The sequence below is a fragment of the Equus przewalskii genome, chromosome 26 (assembly GCF_037783145.1).
Source record: "Equus przewalskii isolate Varuska chromosome 26, EquPr2, whole genome shotgun sequence".
NCBI classification, from domain to species: domain Eukaryota; kingdom Metazoa; phylum Chordata; class Mammalia; order Perissodactyla; family Equidae; genus Equus; species Equus przewalskii.
Genome location: NC_091856.1, coordinates 17,720,443 through 17,742,198, shown reverse-complemented (window position 1 = coordinate 17,742,198; position 21,756 = coordinate 17,720,443). Strand labels below are relative to the sequence as shown.

Below are 21,756 nucleotides of genomic sequence, written 5' to 3'. Positions count from 1 at the left end.
TAAGAACCTGAAATCAGCAATTCCAAAAGTTCCATGCACCCCTATGTTCATCGCAGCATTATTCACAATAGCCAAGTCATGGAACCAACCTAAGTGCCCAGCAACTGATGATTGGATAAAGATGTGGTATATATATACAATGGAATACCACTCAGCCATAAAAAAGGACAAAGTTGTCCCATTCACAACAACATGGATAGACCTTGAGGGTATTATGTTGAGTGAAATAAGCCAGACAGAGAAGGATGAACTCTGTATGACTCCACTCATAGGTGGTAGTTAACATATGAACAAAGAGAACTGATAGGTGGTTGCCGGGGAAAGGGGGGTGGGGGTAGGGCACTAGGGGTGAAGTGGTGCACCTACAACATGACTAATAATGATGTACAACTGTAACTTCACAAGGATGTTAACTTTCATAACCTTAATAAAAAAAAATAGGCAAGATAAAAAAAAAAAAAAAAACCTCCATGCCTTTGCATCAAAAGTTTTTCTTCCTCAAATGCCTGTCTATGGTCAGTGTTTAGGGCCTAGCTCGAGACAGGATGCTGCTGCATCCAGGGAGCTTTCCATCGTCCCCACCTCCCCTTCTCCCCAGTTGGAATTTGTCACTGATTTCCCAGTCCTTCTCCACTCCATTCTTTCTATCTTGGTGCATTATAATATAGTTGTGTGCATACCTCCCTCTCCAGACTCAGATCATAGCATGGGAAACATGGTATATATCCATCTTTGCATTTGCACCATCTAGTGTGGTACCGTTATAACTCCCAGTGTCCAATTGATCTGAAATGGTTCCTCACCCTTGGGCAGTTAATGCCCCTGTGACTTGGACATGGGGAGAGAACACATCCTTCTGCTGATAAAGGCAGGAGAAATTTAATCAGTGCTGAGCACTGTGCTAGGTTCTGGGGCTATAAAGGCACATACAGCACATTTCCTGGCTGCTAAGATCTCATAGTCTAGAGAGAAATACGGAAATTTAAATACACTGTTTTAAGGAAGTGGGGTACAGAGTAAGGGTGCAGAAGTTGCACAAATCTGGGCCTCAGAGTGACAATGCAGGTTTTGTTGCTCACTGAGCAGTCCTTTCCCTGGTGCCTGGCACACTGTGTGACTTAGGCAGCACCAGCTGGTCAGGGGCAGAGAAGCCATGCCAGACAGCAAAGGGATGTGGATTCCCAGTGAGCTGCCCCAACCCCCAGAGCTCTGGACTTCACTCCTTTGCCAGGATGAATTGCCTGGGTGGGGACACCCAGCCCAGCATCCAGCCCAATAACTGAGGGACCTTAGTTCATGAGTTGTCATCCATGGCATACCTCCAAGCCATCTTCAGCCCTAAAATCTGGTCAGTGGTACCACTAGAGATGGAGACGTAGTGACCAGCAGAGGTGGCACTAAGTGCTGCTGCCTGATACGGCATCTGTGAGAGCTTCAACCACAGGTTTTCCTGGCTGACATATGCAAACACTCCATCACTGAACTTGCCTGGGCCTTCCTACCACCTAGGATGACCACTGAATGAAGCAGGGCCCCTTACTGCTGGTAGCTCAGCAAGCTGGATGGACTCTCCTGCTTTTGTTCCACAAGGACATTTGCAATCAGAGTTGCATGGGCTGAGTTGTTCTCCATGCCCCTGAACTTAGAGCTGGCAAGCATCAATGTCTTGTTAGAGATAGCGCTGAGATCGGTGTAATAGAGGAACTTCGTGAAATACTCCTCCCGCTCATCCTTCTGAAAGTACACCCAAATGATGAGTGCACTGAGAGCCTGGTCCTTGTTGAGCACATGCAAGTCTTGATCTTGAAATAGGTGGCTGAAGATGACAGGTGGACAGATCATGGAGCCCTCAGGACTGGACCAGTAGTGGAAGTTGTCACAAATGCCAGAGTAGGCCAAGTCTGATACCTCTGAGCTCAAACATCTCAGCCAAGATGAGGTAGTGCAAACAGTTGAGAAAGCTAGTGGACTTAATCAGGAAGCCATTGCAGTGGATTCAAAGGCATGTTGTGTTGAAATACTGGGCCCCATTAAGGAGGTTCTCCATGTTCTGCTCCGAGATCACCACCTTGTCGCTGTAGAAGTAGTCCAGTAGCTGGTCCACCATGGCCAGACTCAGGTAGTTGGGGTTAAGGGTGATAAAGAGCTCTTCACATCATCACTGGAGATGAGGCCCTTCACTACTGGAGAGGCAGCAGCCAGCACATTGCAATGTGCAAAGAAGACGTCGTGGTCCAGTCAGGGCCATGTCCCTGTACTCTTTGCATCTCCTCTGTTTGTTCAGTTTCTGCAGCAAAAAGCCATGAGTTTCTCAGTGATTTCCCATTTCATGGTGCTTCTTGCTGGCTGAGACAGAAGACTAGCAGCATGTAGTAGAGAAGACTTCCACAGCCATTGGGATTCAGACTGATGGTTGTTTGTGGATAGGGAGGAGTAGAGGCTGAGAGAGAAGGTGATGTCATAGAGTCAATGAGGTCATCACAATGCAGGTCCCCCTGAGTGCTTTCTCAGAGGCTCAGGGCCTTTCTTGCCTCTGATGGCTCCAATCTGCCCAGGCGAGATACCCTATCAGGACCTGGTGCACAGGGCTCAGAGCTCAGGAGGAAACTCAGGGTTGGATAGCAACTCCCACCTGGGACCTTCAAACCTCAGTTCAAGGCTGCTTCTGGAATGTCAGAGCCAGTTTGGGCAGGGGGTGGTGTAGGCAGGGATAAGGGCAGGCTAGGGGAAGGAAAGAGATTATTAGATCATCTAGAAGTATCCTCCCATGGTACAGGAAGGAAACTGAGGCCCAGAGAAGAGAAGGGACTTGCCCAACATCACACTGCCACTTGGAAGTAGAACAGGCCCTGGAACCCAAGCTTTCTGTATCTTAGTACTGTCTCCATCCTTCCAGGAAGCTCCTCACTACTCAGCTTTCCCCAGTCTCTGATTCTCAGCCCTGGAAGTACTTTTCTTTGTCAAGGCTCCTGGCCATCAGACAAGAAAGGCCCTGTCCTTTGGCTTCTGAGCATTGTGGCCACAGATAACCACTCTTCTTTAAAATAGAGGGAGAGGTGGAGGCCACTCACTGGAGCAGGGATGCCAGAGTTAGCCACTCCCTGGGGGATGGGAGGGCCTCTAAAGCCCTGATTATTTTTCCAAGTCTCTAGGTGTAAAACACTGGGGGCTGTGGTAGGCCAGCTGTCTCCATCAAGTGTGGACTTGGACAAGTTACTCAGACTCTCTAAACCCCAGTTACCTCATGTGTGAGGTGGGAATAATAGTACCTGCCTCAAAGGTTGTTAAGAGTTTAAATGAGAAAATGACCAAAGAGCGTTAGCACAGTGTTTGGCTCACAGTAAATGTTCAATACGTGCTAGCTGCCATTTTGTTGTTAGTTCCGTACAAGAGAGGGGAACCCTGCCTGGTCTTTTGGCGCCATCCTCTCACCCTCCAGCACTATATCAGACCAGACAATGTTCCACTGCTATTCACAGGGCTTTCTCCATGTTTTCATGGAGAACACGTTTCATGGAAAATGTTTCTCCAAATTTTCATGGCCAATTTTTTTCACAAGTGAGTGGCCACATCCTTCTTCCTAGACTGTCTTAGTCTGGAAGCTCCACTGAAACCTATTCACCATGGTGACCCTGCTGGTATTTGAAATCCCAGTGGCATAGCTTTCAGCATCACAGCTACATGCAGCCTCCATGGTATGACAACCAGATGGAGGGTGTGGTTCCCTGAGCAGGAAAGAACCCGGGGTGACAGGTGGTGAGAGCCACCAAATCTTAACCACTGGACCACCAGGTCTGGCAGAATTGTTTAACTTGCTTAACACGAACAGTATTAATTACTCTATTACTTTCAGCAACCTCTTTCTCCACCATTTTTAGTTTAGTTATACAAGAATGCTCAAGAAGCCAAGATGGATGGTTTGATTCTCCTCAGGGTTATTTATATCTACCCCAGTGGCTCCCAAAATGTGCCCCTACCCCCAGCTGTAGTAGGATCTCCTAGGAATTTGTTTAAAATGCAGAATACCAGGCCCCACCCCAGTGAGGTGAATCCAAAGCTCAGGAGGTCAGGTGCCAGTAAACTCCCTTTCAACCAGCCCTCCACAGGCCTGTCATGCAGGCTGAAGTTTGAGAGCCACTACTCCACCTCTGGCTACTCCTAACTACTTCACCATCACCCGTATCCTTGCTAGGAATCTGCATTTTAACAAGAACCAGGTGATATAAGTAAATTGAAGTTTGAGAAGCATTGGTCTACCTCAGAGCCATAAACCTAACCCAAATTCCTACGTCCCACAACCACTTGCACACAGAGTATCTATGAGTGGTTTCTGGGGAGGGGGACGAGGGAGACCAGCAAAAAGAGCAGTGTCGTTTAATCTCTTTGAATTTGAATCTGTCACTCCCATGGATAAAACATCAGCACTGCATGCCCGACTAGTTAGGCAGAGCATATTAGCGGTGCCATCTTTTGTTTGTCACAGACAGCACATAAGTACCATTGAACCACCTTGGAAATTTATTGCTCTTAGGTGTCAGTGTTATTTCATAAGTGTTCTTTTTTCTTTTAAAATAAGTGAATTTCAATTTTAATCCCAGGCATAATAAAATTACATTAGACTAGCTAACCTTTGTGTGTATCACCAATATTGTAGTGGGAATCTGTCATTTTAAAACAAACCAAGGGGATATACCTTTTCTGTTCTAACAAGGGTACCTTTGCCTGACAAGAGATTTTCCCATATTGAGGTATACGGGGTGACTATCAGGTTCAGGACTGCTTCAGCTTGAACTAGGGAGGCCTGATTTATGGCCTGTTGGGGATGCACTGTACATCTGCTCTGACCATTAAACAATGTGCTTTCTTAAGAATGCATACTTCCCCTCCTATGCCCTATGGGTAATGCCACTATTAGTCCCTTTGCTGACAACAGGGTCATATTGACTGCTAATTGGCAACTGAATACCTCTTTGAAACTCTGAAAATGTATCCTGGGTGTGTTTTATGTTCTTTATTCTAAAAAGACAGAAGACTATACTGAAAACCACACTTCTCTGGAATACTTTCTAAGGCCTCCCTGGGTTATAAAGCTCACTCTGACTCAAGTAAACCTCACCTTATTTCTCTCATCTATAAAATGCTTATTGGTTATTTTGCGTCGACACACTTAACAAGTGCGTCTCCCCTCAGCCTCCTGCCGCAGCCTCCACCTCCTTGCAGCGTGTGGAGAGGGGAAGTGTCTCCAGAATTCCAACTTTAACTGGGACCTCCCTCAAAGGCTCAGAAATTTTCTTCCAAAGCCTGCACCCTAAGGTCCCTGCCTCACTCTTCCTTTGCTCTTCTCTCATTTTCCTCCATTGAGTCTCAAGTCTGTCCCGAGTCCACCACGAACATGTTGACTTTCTGAGGAAACTTGCCAGGTGAATTACACCTTTGTGCCTGAGAATCCTGCAGTCTCCCTGCTCAATCTGGCCTGACTCAGCCTAACACTACCACCTGCTTTTTAAGGCAGTTCCAGTTTCACCTCTACTTCCTCCCAGGCTAGGGCCCCGCCTCAATGCAACACAGCCCAGCTCTCTGAGCTTTGCTAACCCAGGAAGTAGCATGGTCAGTTCTGTGGGGCCCATACAGAATTTGACTTGCCTCTCTCCTTTCTTAAAGCAATCTTGGTATTGTGGCAGATCAGAATTGGCCACCACAAAATGTGTCTCTGTGGCTTATTTTTAAGAACTCTGAAAGAAATTTTGACCTCCATCCCAACTGCCTGAAAGAATTTAAAATAGAAATTCCTGTTCCAGGAAGGAGCTAATAGCATAAGATAACTGCAGTGTAACATAAAATATGTCTCTCAGGTCACATTGTCTGTAGTTGGTCCATTTACATTTCTGTCCACATGTAAATTGCCTTCCACCCCCTTGAAGTCCCAAATCACTATCCTCAACATCCTCCTTTGTCTTTAGCTGAAGATGGTATTTAAGATGAGAGCCTCCACCATTTTGGGGAGTTGCTCAGTTTTCCTGAGTGTTTCCCATGTATACATGTTATAAAGCTTTGCTTGATTTTCTCCTGTTATTCTGTCTTATGTGAATTTAATTTGTAGCCCAGCCTGAAGTACCCAGAGGGTAGAGGATATGTCTTCCTGCCCTACAGAAGAAAAATGTCTAAAGCCCATTTTCAAATTAGATAACTATTCTTCCATAGAAGCAAAGAGTTTATTTTTCCCCTGCTCCAAAGCAAAGATTTTTAATCAAGCCTTAAAACAAATTTGGCCTTGGGTTTTTAATTACTTAGTATCAGGAAAAATAATATAACTATCCTATCAAACAATTTTATTTCAAAAAGAAATATGTTTCCGTCTCAAATGTACTATTAGAAGATCTGGGAATGGTAAACCAGTTTGACTTCTACCCACATCCCACAGAATTGTTTATGTTAAAATCACTCATGTCCATTGAGACAGTTCATCTTTTAAAAAATTTCATTCTACCAAGAGTTAGAAGCAAAATATGTACAGTATTATCTAAACATTCTAGAGTCAAATTCTGACTTTAGTTTTGATTTCAACAGAAATTAACAACTTCATGAGCGGCACACAAATTCATTTTAAGAAGGCAAATCTTTTGACTTCTTGCCTTTGTTGGTTTTCTCAGTTTATTTGGTTTTCTTTTTAAGCACACAATGGTAGTTTTTCTTTGAAGTTAAAGCTCAAAAATATCATCGAATATTTCTGTTTCCAACAATAGACACACAGCTTTTAATAGAAATATTGGATAATTCGATCACAAGAGTTCAGACTGATATATAGCAAACATAGTCAAGAATAATGTCTTCCACTAGAGGCCCCAAACATATTATAACTCTGGATATGTTCTCAGTCTAAGCTTCTCAAAGAAACTCAACCCAGTAAATGGGTGGAAATTCCTCAATTATCTGGATTACTCAGTTTTGTTTTGTTTTTTTAAAGATTTTATTTTTTCCTTTTTCTCCCCAACGCCCCCCGGTACATAGTTGTATATTCTTCGTTTTGGGTTCTTCTAGTTGTGGCATGTGGGACGCTGCCTCAGCATGGTCTGATGAGCAGTGCCATGTCTGCGCCCAGGATTCGAACCAACGAAACACTGGGCCGCCTGCAGCGGAGCGCGCGCGAACTTAACCACTCGGCCACTGTGCCAGGCCCCTGGATTACTCAGTTTTTATCCTGCCTGAATAGGAAGAATATCTTCCTCCTATGAATTAATTCCATATATTGCCTAGTAATTTGAAAGGTCGAGAATTCATTTTTCCTTTCTAGGTATCTATAAGCAAAGTAGGAGAAAAAGATTGAGTTTGCAGTGCTCTACTCAAAAACACACCATGTTCCAAAAGTTTATAAGTACCATACCTACTTTTGACCTTTGACTCCCATTTTCCTATAGAACATTTTCTAAATGGATGGCCCACCAATGCCTATTAAGCCCATAATATAAATGAAATAATATTAGAAACAACATCTATAACTGCTTATGAGAAAATTTACTCAATCTCAGACTCCAACTTGAGGCCACCTAAAGAGCATTTTTAACAAGACTTCCAACCAATTCTGAAGTCGCTCATTTGGGAACCACTACGCTACATTATCTTCCTCAAATAATCCACTGTCTCAGACGGCAGCAACCCAACACCAGCCTCTCCAGCTGCTGCCTGAAATATTCATAGTCTATGCTACTTAAGAAAGGGATATGCTTATGCTTTAGCTTGTGACAAATCAGTTTATCATGAAAATTAAGAGGGCTACAAAGAAGTCTCACATCCATTCTTGCACTGATTTTGGGCAGGAAGGGTACTCATGTCCACAAAAAGGTGTGATTCAAAGTCCCTCAAAGTAGGGCCAAATTTTTCCTGGAGAAGTTCTGTATCTGCTTAAGTGCCCAAACAATCACTCAATAAGGCCCCAAAGTTCAGAATCTTAGAACATGGGAGATTTTCTAAGAAACAATTTAAATACACCTGATCTAAACTGAACCCACTCCAATGCAGGTACTCCTACTGCTTACGTGAAAAAGTAATGAATGACTAAAAATAATCAATTAAGTAATCCTAACACAATAATTCAGATTTTTTTTTTTTAAAGGAGTATACTTCTCAGGAGGAACAAAGGTAAAACTACTAAAGACTGCAGATTCTCTTTAGTGGCTAAAACAGTGATCACCTTTGCTTATATTCAACCTTTTGTTACCAAAACTAACCGCTAAGTTTGCTTAGGCTATCTATATAGTGAGATGCAGTAAAGCATGATGGCTAAAACACAGACTCTGGAACAAGACAGCTTGGGTTCATCTCCCAGATAACACTCTTAGTAGCTGCACCATCTCTAGCAACTTATTTAACCTCTCTGTGCTCCAGTTTCTTCATCTGCACAATAAGGACAATACTAGCATCAACCATAGAGGACCACAGAGAAAATTAAATGAATTAATCTAGGTAAAGCACAAAGAATAGAACCTTGTACGTAATCAACACACAGTAAGAGACCACTATTATTTAGATATTAAAAAATAAGTAGGATTTGGAAAAACTGAAGGAGGATAGGCATTCCAAGAGCTGAAGTAACAATCAAAAAGTAACAGAGATAAAAAAGAGATACACATATGGACAACAGGGCATTCTATTTCCCTGGAGAATATTCATGAGAAATAATCATAGAGGTTGGGAATAATGAAGGCACAATTATGCTGGCCTTGCATGCTAGATCAAAAAATATTTCTTTTACTTAGAAAGCAGCCACTTAAATTTTTGAACTGATTAGGTCTGTGCTTTAGCAACACTAATTATCAAGGTTCTATCATATCACTATTATTAACGCAATTTTGATGTTCTCTGCCCTCTTACTAAGAGTTAGCAGACCCAAAAATGCATTGTCCTGCTAACACACTGTCAGAATCTATCACTGAACTGTCGCATATCTGAACCATCTGAAATTCTCACTGTGCCTGGTACATGGTAGGCATTCAATAAATGTTGCATCGTTACTTTTAGTTGCCACGAGAGCGGTGAACAGAGAAAGAGGGTAACCACTGAAGGAAATATATATTATAAATGAAGCAAATGAAGTAGCCAAATAACAGTTTATAATTAAGCTAAAATGTAAGTAACTCTTGATCAATATATTTGCCTAAAACCGTGGGAGTGACAGGTAGCTATCAACCTTACTTTTCATTAAAGCAGATAAAATGGATCCTTGTGTATTTTTAAATCTCAAAATTTAGCTGACAAACTGGTACAGTCTTGTCAAAGGATTATTTGGGCAATATCTTTGTAATGGACTACCCAGTAGTCTTGTGTGAGAATAAATTTAAAGAACATTTCCTCAAGATGCCTGGACTCCCCCGTTCACTGCAGCATTAATCACAGTAGCTAAGATATGGAAACAACCTAAGTGTCTGACGGATGCAGATGTGGTCTATACAGACAGTGGGATATTATTCAGCCACGAGAAAGAAGGAAATTCTGCCATTTGCAAAAACACGGATGAAACTGGAGGACATAGTGCTAAGTGAAATAAGCCAGACAGAGAAACACAAACGCTATAGGATCTCACTTGTATGTGGAATCTAAAAAAACAACCTTATTTTAATTTAAAAAGTCAAACTCACAGAGAGAGGAGAATGGTGGTTATCAGGGGCTCAGGAGCAGGGGAAATGGGGAGATGCTAGTCAAAGGGCATAAGCCTTCACTTATAAGTTGAATGATGAGCAATTCTGAAGATCTAATGTACAGCATAGTGACTATAGTTAGTAAGACTGTATTGTATACTTGAAATTTGCTAAGAGAGTAGATCTTAAGCATTCTCACTGAAAAAAAACCAAACATAACTATATGAGGTGATGGATGTATTAACTAACCTGATTGTGGTAATAATTTCACAATGTATACATATATCAGATCATTGTGTCAAACACTTTAAATATATACAATTTAATTTGTCAATAAAAAAATGCAGATTTCCTCAAAAAGGACAAAATCATGCTAGACAGGAAAAATAAAGGTCCAACTCCTGACCTGCCTCCAACAGGTAACTAGAGGAAGGGCCAGCTCACAGTAGCTGTAGGTTTCCATGGAGCACACACTGTCTACCTGTCTGCGTCACACACCACAGGCGTCAGGTGTGAAAAGGACCCCTTCCCCTCACCTTGAGTAAGGACAATTAGAGTCCACTATCCTACAGACACCTTTGTAGTCAACTGTTTGGTGCATTCCTTAAAAAAAAAAGAAAAAAGAGTTTGTTTGAGACACCAGTAAGAGTAATATGCTAATAGTTAACATAGTAAGAAAAAAGTGTTCACTAACGGATTCTCCACAGAGCTTGGAAGCACATCATGACATAGGAGGGTTGATCTAAGAGTTTATTAAGCACATATCCCCAGGTTATTGATTTTTTTCCTGGTGGTGACAGGGGAAAATCAGCTCCCAAAAACATCAGTCAGTGCTTACTTTTAGACACTTAAAAAAAAGTAGGCTCAGTAAGAGCACCCCTTGTATAGTAAGCAAGTGATGTATTTAGCTTCTTGGGCAATCGATCATTCTAGTAACATAAACAGAAAGCAAAGTAGGCCCAGATTTCCACATTCCTTCTTCTAAAGTACCTTTCAGTTACAATTTTACACTAAAACAAAACAAAAAAGTTCTGGCTGTCTTGTGCTTTTTAAAGTTTCAAGTATCTTCCAAGTATTAGAATTTAAAACACTGAAATGTATTCAATTAAATAAGCTCCTGGCAGAATTGTCAACAACGCTCCACTATCCATTCTGGTACCGTCTCCAGATGATTCCTAATCCCCCTGGCTTCTCCCTACCAAGTACTTGGATACCACCTTTACCCTGCCTGCCCCCACTGCTTGGTTGTGCTTTGGGAATTGTAATTACAGTGATCCTGCCTTTAGAAAGTCCTCAGAGCACAAAGCCTCTTTGTATGACTGGGGCGCGCATGGGCACTTTCCGGGCTCCACGGCAAAGGGTGGGTAGTAGCAACATAGGCAGCAATGAAGGAAGAGAAGCTGGAGCCCTAAGATGGCCCTCAGTCTGGCTCAATACTGTTCAAGGGGTTTACTTATGGGTGCCCAGTCAAAAGGTTCTGCAAAGCCTCTGCACTCTTCCCATGGGAGAAGGAGGGGATCAGGACTGTCAGAAAAGGTGGGCAGATCACCACCAAGCCCAGAAGGCAAGGAAGCAGAAGGAAGCATGAAGAAAAAAAAGAAAGCAATGGCTGAAGCGCACTCCTCCGCACTGTTGTCAGTACCTCAGGGAATGAAGTCTCTGACAGTGAAGGCCATCACCCCAATGAGTCAGTGGTTAGTACTGGGATTACTGGCCCATAGTAGATGCTCCAATATGTACTGAGGCAGTGACAAATAGAAATGGCAAGCAATAGGATGTATTGGAGTATATGAGGAAGCCATTTGGTATAAACCTAATTCAGCCTGACTTTGTTTTTCCAAAAGGGCCTGACATGGCCACTGAGCACGCATTGTATATCTGCTTTAAACATTTACTATGGCAAGAACAAATGCCCTTAAGATAAAGATTCAACTTCTCTCCACATTGGCATTTCCTTAAGGATGAGCATCTTTCCTTGGGTAGGAACTGGTTGCTGTGCTCACCTTTGACCACCCAGCTCACCTGTCACCACCCAGCTCAAGACAACAGAACTGCCATCCTGCTGTGTCCACCAAGACAGCAGACCTACATGCTGTGCCCATCAATCGCTGTGCCAACAGAGCAGTCTCGTGACTATTGTAAAAGGGACATTTCAATCCTATGTGAAACAACCTCTTTGAGGGTATATAACCACTCTGCACACCCTACTTGTTTGGTGCCCTTTCTTCCTTCGGGAAGAAAGGCCCCGGGCCATGGTCCTCACATTTTAGCTCAGAATAAACTCACCCAAATTTTCATTTATACATTGGTTATGGATTATTTTCAGCAACAGCAACAACAAAAATCTGCATAGCAAGATAAATCTATTAGAAATTCTAAAAAACAAAACAGCCTAAAAGCCAAATGGAAAGTAATTTTTGTTCTTTATGAGAGTCCGAATGCCTATCTGCAAAACCGATTATGAAATGAATACTTGTTTTACTTTTAGCCTAGCCTACTGCCTCTGTCAAGCCTTCAGAAGTGCCACTTTCTAGCTCTGGGACAATAAAACACATTTCAATGGAAGATCAGTGAGCACCATCTGCACACACTGACATCAGAGGGGCTGAAGCAGAACGGACACAGACAGGTAACTTTCAACTCAGGGGACATCCCAACAGCACTGCAAAATGTCCTACTAATTCAATGCTTGCTACTCTCTCTTCCAGGGATGTATTTTGCCTCCTTCAACAGGGTCAAATGATTATATATATCAAAATTCACAATCTCTCTCTTATTTCTACACATATTTTACCACAAAAGCAGACAATGCAGGAACAGCTTTCCACATCCTGGCCTGACGGAACTACTGATAAACCCCAGTGCGATCCCATCATTCTCCTCCTCCACCTGCCCAGCATCACTCCAGCTAACTGTTCTGACCAGTCCCTGGAACAGCATTAATAACCATTTAAGGAGAACCAGATAAAAAACCAAACAAACCACTTTGGGTAAGGCCTATATGTGAGAACTGTTTACTCTCCTCGTGTGAGCATAAGACTATTTTTCTTAAACATTTTTAGTTTTAGTTACATACCTTTCCTTCAAAAAAAAATCCTTCAAGACAGCAGCAAAAACACAATGGAACTCTATTCATCATCCCCAATCATGTTTAAAAATAATAAAAAACAATTGAAACCACTGCAAATGTCCCTCTCCCGTGAGCCCACAGAACAGCACTCTGCCATCACAGCTGTTCTGAAAACCACGCTGGCATTCTGCGTGAGAGCAGCGGCAAGTCTAGCCTTGGTCCTTGCTTCAGCTCTTCTCCTCCACCCACGAAAAAATGAAACAGCAGGAAGCATAAACAACCACTTAATGGGGAACACAAATGGGTAAATATTTCCAAAATTGGCTAAAAAGCCTCAGGTTTTCAGAAATTCAAGAATGCTAGGGGCTGGCCCAGTGGCTCAGCGGTTAAGTGCACACGTTCCACTTCAGTGGCCCGGGGTTTGCTAGTTTGGATCCAAGGTGTGGACATGGCACTGCTTGGCAAGCCATGCTGTGGTAGGCATCCCACATATAAAAAATGTGGAGGAAGACGAGCATGGATGTTAGCTCAGGGCCAGTCTTCCTCAGCAAAAAGAGGAGGATTGGCAGTAGTTAACTCAAGGCTAATCTTCCTCAAAAACAAAAAAAAAAAGAAAGAAAGAAATTCAAGAATGCTAGTATGGGGGAAATAGGAAGAGAAAAATAACATTGTATTTCCCCCTGCAAGTGATCACTGTAAGAATGCAAAGGCAAATGTGGTACACAGCTACTTTCTCTCCTCCTATCATTCTTTCATGCCCTACAAAACAGCAAATATCACACGGGTCCAAATTAGTCCTACTCCTGCAGGAGGGGCAATAGAAGGCAGCCGGGGGGCTAGTTGGGGCAACACTGAAATGGAGTACAGCCCAGGGTCAGAAGTCTAAGGCAGTGCTTCTCCAACTTCAGTGGGCATCAGAATCTACTGGGGAGCTTTTTCAGAATCAGATTTCTGGGTCCCTCCCAATAAGACAAGTCAGAATGCCCCGGAGCACTTATATTTTGACAAAGCTCAAACTGCTGACCTAGGTCCATTAGAATGTTTAGAAAGATGGGGAAATCCTCCACACCTATCAGCAATTCCAAAATAAAAGTGAGCCATGGCAAACTAGGCTGTGCAGGTCAAAAAGAGGTGACAAAAGGATCACCAGCTGCGGTCTAACAGGCTGTGCTGGACAGGAGCCTGTAGCTAGTTTCCTTATTACAAGGTAAAACCCTGTGCTGTATGAAAAAAACAAATTTCACATGTGACAAATATTTCAAATATCTTAAAAAGTATTTAAAATAATATAATCAATATCCCTGTCCCTACACCCAAGATAAGCAAATCTGAATTTGCAAAAAAGGTCTGATTCACATGTTTTCAGTAATAGAATATTACAGCTATAACTATAGCCCTATCCAATCCCATTCCTCATCTTCTCTTCCCAGAGATCATCACTACTCTGAACTTGGTGTTAGTTGTTACCATGCGCGTTATTAATCTATTACTACGTATGTACACAGCCACAAATACAATAATTTTGCATGCTTTCAGATTTTACACAAGTGGAAACATTCTGTAAGAATTCTTCTGTTATTCGCTCCCTGACCCCATATTATATTTGTGAGAGTTGTCAACAAAAATAATCCATAGCCAATCTATAAATGAAAGTTTGGGAGAGTTTATTCTGAGCTAAAATGTGAGGACCATGGCCCGGGGTCTTTCTTCCCAAAGGAAGAAAGGGAACCGAAGAAGTGGGGTGCACAGAGTGGTTATATACCCCCAGAGAGGATGTTTCACATAGGATTGAAATGTCCCTTTTACAATAGTCGCAAACTGCTCTGTCAGCACAGCGATTGATGGAAACAGCATGTAGGTCTGCTGACTTGGTGACCACAGCAGGGTGGCAGGTCTGTTGTCTCAAGCTGGGTGGTGACAGGTGAGCTGGGTGGTCAAAGGTGAGCACAGTAATCAGTTCCTAGCCTAAGGAAAGATGCTTATCCTTAAGGAAATGCCACTGTGGGGGGAAGCTGCACCTTTATCTTAAGGCCATTTGTTCTTGCCATAGTAAATGTTTAAAGCAGAGATACAATGCGTGCTTGCCGTGCTCAACAGTCAAGGTCAGGCCCTTTTGGAAAAAACAAAGTCAGGCTGACTTAGGTTTACACCAAATGGCTTCCTCATATACTCCAATATATACTAATTTTTGCCATTTCTATTTCTCAGAGTCAAATATTTTAATCCACGTGGCTATAGATTGTTTTTCACCATGCTATACCATCAATTGTGCAGGACTATCTAACAATTTGTGTATTCCACTGCTGGTGGACATTTAAGCTGCAATGAGCATTCTTGTACTTCTTTTGGACAAGTGTGCAAGGATTTCTTTGAGTATAACCAAAAATGGACATTTTGGGTAAATAGGTATGTTTGCCCTCTTTCGATTAGACATCACTATACTACGCTTCAACACGGCTGGATCCAGTTATATTCCCACTAGCAGTGTATAAAAGTTGATTTCCCCACAACCTTACTAATACGGTTATCACGTCACTCAATTTCTGCCAATCAGATGGGTGTGAAATGGTATCTCATTGTTTCAATTTGCATTTCCATGGTTATAAGTCTTTGACAAGTAAATCTTCATGCTTTTATATATATATATCTGTCAAATATGTGTTTCTCAGTTTGGAAAAATCTAACCCGTCTTGTCTGAATCGGGGCAGCTCTTCCCCAGCCACCGCGCCAAGTCATCACAGTTAGAAAGCTGAGGTGCAGAATGCAGCAAGAAAACATCTGAGTTAAACACGGAATCATCTTGGACAAAGGGCCCCAATTAATGCATTTGCTAATTAGTCTCTCCCTTCCCCTTTTGTCAAATCTTACCTGCAAGACAATAGTACCAGCCTGCAACCTTAGAACAGGAGAAAGAATGGGAGTGGGGAGTGCAAAAACTAAAACATGTATATAAAAGTACTACAACTGTCTTCACTCAAAGAAAATGAAGTGATTGCAGACCAACCGCTATTACTCAACCTTGTAAGATACTATCCACTCCTAACAGACTCCTCTCAAACTCATCAGTTTCGCTCCCTCTTTGAAAGACTCCCATCTTTGTCTCCAGACTAGAGACTGTCCCCCTCCCCTCAGCAACCCTTTCATCTCCCTTCCCCCACAATGACTACATGTCCCCTCATTTTCCCCATTCTACAGCTTCTGGTTTCTAGCTCCACACGACCCTCTTCATTGCCTATAACATGTCACCCCCTCCCTCGCCTTAGAACTCCAAGTCCTCTCTTCCTTCCCTTTCCAAGATGCATCCACAGTAAACAATCCACTCAATCACCCACCCCAAAGAAAAACACGAATCGCATGCAGTACATGGCCCCCGGTTACATGCCAGGCAGGAGGGTGATTCGTCCCAGCTTCCTTCCCCCTTCGCCTGGGACTGCTGTCCTGTCTCTGGAGGTTCTCGAAGGGTGACAGGTCCAGACCACCTGGAAAAAACTCATTCGGCCTTCTGTTGCAGTTTACCAGGGCCATACGTGCATTTCTGTTTGAGGCATGAACGAAACTCGCGTCATTTCGTGAAAAAGACACCTTCACCGGCCTCTCCCCAAAGTAGGCTGGCCTCCCTCTTAGTAACCCCAGCTAGGACGCTTTAGTCCATGGAGCGGTAGGGAAAGTGGCCTGGCAGAAACCAAAGGGTCCCCGCGCTAAGAAGTTTCTGAAGCTCCTTCCCCCTCGCTCAAGAAAGCCCTCTTCCCCGAGAGCACAGCCCTTCCAGCAGTCTCTCCCCCTGCGGCTCCCCAGGGCACCACCAAGCCCCCAAAGCGGCCCCTGACCTCCGTCCGACGCCGCCAGAAATCCTGTCTTCTAAGCCAGGCCATACAGCGTTGGGTGGGCCTGCCTGGGCCCAGGGCCTGGCGCCCCTCCTCCCGATCAACCTCTCCCGGTTCTCGGGGGTGGGGGCTCTTCCTCCTCCCAGCCCCCTGCTCAGGCCCGCGCCGGCCCAGGATGGCCCTGAGTCCCAGCCAGGCTACGACTCTCGCCGGCTGTGTAAGCCTCAGTTTCCCCCTTTGCCCAGCGGAGACCTGGAGAGATCCTGCCCCGCCCGCCCGAGGCGTGGAGCTGCCCCCCGGGGGGAAGGCACGCTCCGTGAGCCGCTCTGTGCGGCGGGGACGCAGGGCTCCCAGGGGCTCGGGGCCGCACAAGGCTCCCCCAGACCGCGCTCCTCCCCTCGGCCGGGCCGCGCGGCTGCACCACACGCCCTTGCCCGCCCCTCTCCGAGACCACCCCAGACCCCTGCCAGTCTGGCCCGCTCCCGACACCGTACGCGCTCCCAGCGCTCGGCCGGAGGGGCCGCCACCCTGCGTGGCCGCCCGGAGAGGCCAGTGGCCCGGAGGGCTGAGGCGGCGGCGGAGACCGCAGCAGAAGCGCTTCCGCTCACGGCGGGACTGCGAGCAGCGGCTAAGGCTGCAACTCGACTCCAGCGCGGCCGGCTGAGCCTGGGGCCCGACTGCAGGCCTCTGCGGCTCCGGGAGGGGGAGGAGGCGGAGTCGGGAAGCGGCGGCGGCGGCGACGGAACAAGGGGCGGAGCTGTGGAGAGGGCGGGGCCGCCGGGCTGGGCTCCTGGGCGGGGCGGCACCGGGGCGGGGCGGCACCGGGGCGGGGCGGCACCGGGGCGGGGCGGCACCGGGGCGGGGCGGCACCGGGGCGGGGCTGCTCGCGGGGCGGGGCGGCTGAGGGCCGCCTGCCGGGAGAACCCTTCTCGGGGGGGTTGTCCCGCCCAGGGTCCGCCTCCGGGGCGCGGCAGGGGCTTCCGGGGCCAGGCCTCGCGCCCCGCAGGCCGGCCTGTGCCTGGGGCTCCGCTCGCGGCTGCCTCGGCGCCTGTGTTCGCGCCCGGCCGCCTCCCGGTCCCGGCTGTGCAGCCTCGGCCTCCTTCCTCCTCCTCTCACCACGCTGGAGCCGCGGTCTCCGCTCCGCTCCCGCTCCCGGCTGCCTCCTCCCAGTTTTTTTTTTTTTTTTTAAACACATTCTTTTTTTTTTTATTTTTATTTATTTATTTATTTTTTTATTTTTTAAAGATTTTATTTTTTTCCTTTTTCTCCCCAAAGCCCCCCAGTACATAGTTGTATATTCTTCGTTGTGGGTCCTTCTAGTTGTGGCATGTCGGACGCTGCCTCAGCGTGGTCTGACGACCAGTGCCATGTCCGCGCCCAGGATTCGAACCAGCGAAACACTGGGCCGCCTGCAGCGGAGCGCGCGAACTTAACCACTCGGCCACGGGGCCAGCCCCTGCCTCCTCCCAGTTTTCCCGTTCGGACACTTAGGAGGAAACTCTCTCCCCTCCTCAGGCTGCGTGTCAGTGAGAAATCAGCCCCCCGCCGGGAGGGGACAGCAGAGGCGGAACCGAGAGAGAGGGAGACGCGCCACCTTCTCGGAGTCTAGAGAGCCGACTTGAATTAGGAGCAGAGGCCAGCCTGGCTCAGCCCTGACCGCTCGCCCCTTTCTCTTTCTCTTCTTTCTTACTTTAAACGCCGTTGTTGTTAAAAGAGTTACGGGAAACTATCCCACCCAGTCCGGCTCAGTCTCAAAAGAGGGAGAGGCTGTGAGGTGAGGAAAGGCTTTTGACCTGTGCTGACAGTTTTCCTGAGAGAAGAAGCCTGCAGATTCTTGACCCCCTTGGCCACCCTCCCCTCCTTGGATGTGACAAATAAAAATGGATATATTGGAGTAATAGGATATATTGGAGTATACGAGGAAGCCATTTGGTATAAAACTAATTCGGCCTGACTTTGTGTTTTCCAAAAGGTCCTGACTGTGGCTGTTGCGCACACATTGTATATCCGCTTACACATTTCCTATGGCCAGAACAAAGGCCCTTGAGAAAAAGGTGCAACTTCCCCCCACAGTGGCATTTCCTTAGGGATAAGCATCTTTCATTCCTCAGGCTAGGAACTGATTGCTGCACTCACCTTTGACCACCCAGCTCACCTTTGACCACTCAGCTGGAGACAACAGAACTGCCACCCTGCTGTGTTCACCGAGTCAGCAGACCTACCTGCTGTGCCCATCAATTGCTGTGCTGACAGAGCAGTCTCGCGACTATTGTAAAAGGGACATTTCAATCCTATGTGAAACATCCTCTCTGGGGGTATATAACCACTCGGTGCACCCCACTTCTTTGGTGCCCTTTCTTCCTTCGGGAAGAAAGGCCCTGGGTTATAATCCTTAGATTTAAGCTCAGAATAAACTCACCCAAATTTTCATTTATAGATTGGTTATGGATTATTTTCGTCGACAGATGTGATGCTGGTCACTGAACCCATTTCCTTTTCTGTTTCTCTGACTCCAGTATCAAAGCCACAAAGGAGCAAGGTAACTCAGCCATGTGCTGAGAGTGCCTCTAAATACAGCCATGTGGGTCAGGGCACAGCTAAATTGCTGACTAGATCGTTTCAATAAAGTATTATCCTCAGCCTTTCCCCACATGCAGCCACCACTTGGGGACTGAGCAGAGACAGCTGCAAGTTGACAAGGCCCAGTGTGACAGTGGTAGGCTGGCCCCATGAGAGAGAAGTGTCAAGGAGTCTTTGGCAACAGACCTTTCGGATTCCACCCTGACACTTAGGAGGTGCATGGCCTTTCATTCAGTCATCAGCAATGTTAGGCACTGGGGATACAGTGATGAAGGTAAAGTCCAGGCCTTCAAAGATGTGACAACCTCCTTAGAGAACGGTGAGATATGTTCTTAGAAGTTAGAAATGAGTAGGAGTTTACCAGGTAGAGCAGGATGGGGAAAAGTGGAGTGGGAAGACGTTAAGACTATAATTGGCCAAGGGACCTAGTATTTCCTGAATCTCGTTCTTGATTTTCTGGTCACAGAGGAGGCAGATAACATTGATAAATAAATGGCAAGTAATAGGATATACTGGAATATAAAAGGAAGCCATTTGGTGTTAAACTAATTCTGCCTGTCTTTCCAAAAGGGTCTGATGAGGCTGAGCATGCATTGTACATCTGCTTTAAGCATTTGCTGTGTCCCAAAGACAAGAACAAATGTCCTTAAGATAAAAATGCAACTTCCCCCACATTGGCATTTCCTTAAGGATAAGCATCTCTCCCTAGGCTAGAAATCGATTGCTGCGCCCGCACTGTGACCACCTAGCTCCAGACAGCAGACCTGCTACCTGCTGTGTGAATAGCTGTGCTGTGCCAGCTAGGCAATCTCGTGACTGTTGTGAAAAGGGCATTCCTATCATATGTGATGTAGGCTCTTTGTTCCAAGACAGTATATAAACACTCTGTACACCTCACTTCTTTGGTGCCCTTCTCTCCTTGGGGAAGGAAGGCCTCCGGCTAGTCCTCAGATCTGGCTCATAATAAAATCGCCCCAGTTTTCATTTATAGATTGGTTATGGATTATTTGTGTTGACAACATCATATTACAAGTTGAGGCTTCAGTCCCAATGTCCACCATAGAATGCCCATAAACCATGCCTGTAAACTATGGCATTCTTCTCTCTTTTGATATGGCTCAGCAGCCTTGAACAAAATCACACCTATTTTCATCGCAAAGTCCAAACCCCAGTTGAAGCTTTTACAATTCCAATTTGGTCAAACGCCTTGCCCAACAGCCCTAGAAGAAAAGGAGCTGGCAAGCGGTTTAATCCAGTAACTAAAGGAGCCCACTGGGGCCAGCCTGGTGGCGCAGCAGTTAAATGCACACATTCCTCTTCGGCGGCCAGCGGCCGGGGGTTCGCCAGCTCAGATCCCGGGAACGGACATGGCACCGCTTGGCAAGCCATGCTCTGGTAGGCATCCCATGTATGAAGTAGAGGAAGATGGGCACGGATATTAGCTCAGGGCCAGTCTTCCTCAGTGAAAAGAGGAGGATTGGCAGCAGTTAGCTCAGGGCTAATCTTCCTCAAAAAATTAAGTTAAATTAAATTAAAATTAAAAAAAAAAAGGAGCCCACTGAGGCTGCCTTGCAGGCAAAGAAGAAACAAAGGAGAGGGCCAGGCCAGGCCTTGGGCCTCCTCACCTTGCTAGTTAAGGGGTGCAAAAGAAAGAATGGGCAACGTTCAGATGTGCTGTCATCTTTATCTCTGAAATTTTCCATCGCCAGCAATCATCAGGAAGAAAAAAGAGCATGATGCGTTTAGGAAACCACAAGTTACATAGGGCTGGAGCACAGCCAAGGTGATGAGTGGCAGGTTAAGAGGAGACCAGAAGAGGAGACCATGAAGAGTCTTGAATGCATTTGGACTCAACCCAAGTAGGTAAAGGGAGCTGTTATAGGGTTTAGTGAGAGAATGACATGATCAGATTGAATTTTGGCAAGACTGGCTGCTGTGAAGAAAATGGATTGCAGAGGAACAAGAAGAGAAGCAATAAAACTGGCTAGAAAGCTATTTGGCAAGGGATGAAAGTGACACAAACTGAGGCAGAGATGGTAGGAATACAGAGATAATAAGGTGTTAGAATCACCAGGACATAGCTGCTGAGGAAGATGAGAGAGGATCAAGGAGAAGGATTTTGGGCTTGGGCAGCTGGGTGATAGTATTGCCATTCCAAAAGATAGAGGAACAGAGAACTATGATCCTGGTGAAATCAGTTCATTTCTGTTGTTACCAAACCAGGTTTGCTTTTGCCCACTGCTCAGAAAGCCAAACACTGAGACGATGAGATTGCAGCAGAGAGAGGGTTTAATCACAAAGCAGCCATGCGAGGAAGTGAGAGCATGAGTCTCACATCCACTTCCCCAAAAATACGGAATCAGGGATATTTATGGTGACGTGGATTAAGGCTGCCCCAGGGAGAGAAGCCCAAGGCATCCTGGCCTACATGCCAATCTGTATGATCCGATTCATATCTAAAGTTATACGACTGCATGATAGCCAGACGCCACCTGCACTGACACCATTTTAATGACTTTTTACATGATCTTTCCTTTGTCTAGTAAAAATAAGTCACGTATCCACGCCTTATAAATTTAGTCCTAACCCTCAACACATTGCAGCTCTTCACTGCCCATGGGTCCTGTCCGCATGCTATTTTCTCAATAAA

General features: G+C 45.5%; 1 protein-coding gene and 1 pseudogene across 1 annotated transcript in view; one reads left to right on the top strand and one right to left on the bottom strand.

Moving 5' to 3' along the window:
• LOC103565843 (major allergen Equ c 1) overlaps positions 1-21,756 on the top strand; it is a 195,798-nt gene that overhangs the window by 77,115 nt on the left and 96,927 nt on the right. The window lies entirely within an intron of this gene.
• Positions 974-2,475, bottom strand: LOC139079579 (calicin-like; annotated as a pseudogene).